The sequence below is a fragment of the Palaemon carinicauda genome, chromosome 20 (assembly GCF_036898095.1).
Source record: "Palaemon carinicauda isolate YSFRI2023 chromosome 20, ASM3689809v2, whole genome shotgun sequence".
Classification (NCBI taxonomy): domain Eukaryota; kingdom Metazoa; phylum Arthropoda; class Malacostraca; order Decapoda; family Palaemonidae; genus Palaemon; species Palaemon carinicauda.
The window spans coordinates 51,189,638-51,192,137 of NC_090744.1; positions in this window are offsets into that span (position 1 = coordinate 51,189,638).

Here is a 2,500-nt window from a genome sequence, read left to right on the forward strand (position 1 = left end):
TATCCCTTATAAAGATAAATTAAGGAACAAGGAAATATAACAAAACCTCAAGCCTTTAGCGGAACCTAGATAACTTTATTCTAATTGAGTAGCGTGAATGTAGAAAAACCAATATTTAATGCTCTTAAAGCTCAAAGAAACATAAAAAATAATTACCAAAAACACCAAAGGCAATGAGCGGAAGAAAGAAAAAACTTTGACCATTTTGTCCAAGCGGAAAAGTATCCGAAACACAAGCAAAAGTCGGTTCCATTACTGAACTTCAGTTAAAGGAAAATTTCTTTTGCGAATATAACAATACCAAATTTTTCTTTCGCTGTGGTTTTCTCTTTTATATACAGTATTCTGTGGTTAATTTAATGTAAATATGCCTTGAGTATGGTTCTTGAACCATTATGAAACCTTGAAGATTTTCTATATCATCCTTTTACGCATGTTTTTTTTTATGTTTTAAACAGATCATAACTCCAAGTGTAGTTGAATAAACATAACTGGTGGAAAAAAGGTAATATATAATAAAATGAAACATATTAAGCGAAGTGGGACAGATGATAAATAACTAATCAATTTTCAGCTAATGACCGAAGTTAAAGACAGATGCGAGAAACTTGAAACAGAGGTAAAACTTCGGTTTCAAACTTTCCACTGAAGTTGGAATGAGAAGTGGAGCCTTCCGTATAGTATTCTCAGGGTTATTTCACCCATATTATTATTAATAATAATAATAATAGTAATAATAATAATAATAATAATAATAATAATAATAATAATTGTAATTATTATTATTATTATTATTATTATTATTATTATTATTACTATTATTATTATTATTATTATTATTATTATTATTATTATTATTATTATTATTATTATTATAATTATCGCCTGAAATTATATAAAAAAATTAGGCCATATATCAGTTTAGTGCGATCGGTGTTACTTGAGTCATGGTATGACAATGAAATAATCTCCAACAAATTTATCACTCACAAGAACTTGGGTAGTTAAATGGCAGGACAGGATTAGAAATGACACTATAACAAAGAATAGTCAGGTGCCGTATGTGGATAAGATCATAGTGAGTGGTTGATGAAGATCGTTTGGGCATGCTCTTCGGGGTCTCAATAGAGATTAGTTCATCTAACTTTAAACTGAGTTCCACCATGTACGAATATGTTGGAAGACCAAGGCCCACATGGCTGAGGAATATGATGCTTAAAGCGGATGCTGAATGGAGAAGTATTGAGTTAAAAATTCAAGATAGAGACGACTGTTGAAGTGTAATCGAGGCTCTTATCAACAATATGATGATGATGAGGATGATGCTGGAGATTATTATTACTTACGCCAACAAACATTGAACGGTTATTTTTTTCACCAGTGTTTGTGCATTTGTTCGTGTATATGTGCTTGTTTATGAACAGCTTTCTGGACACAATTTTGATCGTAAAGTAATGAAACTGGCAGGGATAAACTGCTAGGTAAGTAGCTGGTAATAATTAAGTTTTAGGATGTCAAGGTCAAAGGTCAAGGACACTGTCCTTGGACAATGTCCAATTCACATGACCAGCCATAATTTTGGTTATTGTTTTCACAGACACTTCAAACTTGGTTCATTGTTGAGTGTATGAAAATACATGCCAATTAATCCATGTTAAGGTCAAAGGTCAAGGTCAAACAAAAGGCCAAAAAATAAGCTGCCACAGGGAAGGTCTGCCCTCTACTGAGTGCCCTTCTAGTTATTACCTTCGGTAACAAAGTTGGAAGGAAGTTATGTTTTAGACACCATTTGTGTGTTTGTGAAAAGCTTCCTGGACACAATTTTAATAGTAGATTAATGAAACTTGAAGAGATTAACTGTTAAGTAAAAAGCTAAAAATTATATAATTTGGGAAGGTCAAGATCAAAAGTCAAGGTCACGGTCAAGCAAAATATTCAATTCTTGCAATTAGTCATTAGTTTGGACATTGTTGTCACAGCTCACATTTGAATGTATGAATATCCAATTTAATACATGTTAAGGTTAAAGGTCAAGGTCGAGTCCCAGGTCAAGGTCAGACAAAACATCAAATTCCTGTCATCAACCATACGGCTACAATTTTAATCGTAAAGTAGTAAAACTAGCAGGGATTTTAGACTATTTTGTTAAGAGTTATTAAGGTCGAAGGTTAAGGTCGATTCCTTGGTCAAGGTCAAGCAAAAGGTCATATTCCGGTCATCAAGAATACAGCTATAATTTTATGCGTAAAGTAATGATTCTTGCAGGGATTTTGAACTGTTATTTAAAGAGTTGGGAATGAGTAACTGGTATTGGTAATGGCATGCTGGTTTCGAAAAATAAGCTGTCGTGGTGGAGGTCTGCATTGTCAGTGTGCTTTTGTAGTTAATATTATTATTATTGTTATTATTACTATTATTATTATTATTATCATTATTATTATTATTAATATTATTATTATTATTATTATTATTATTATTATTATTATTATTATTATTATTA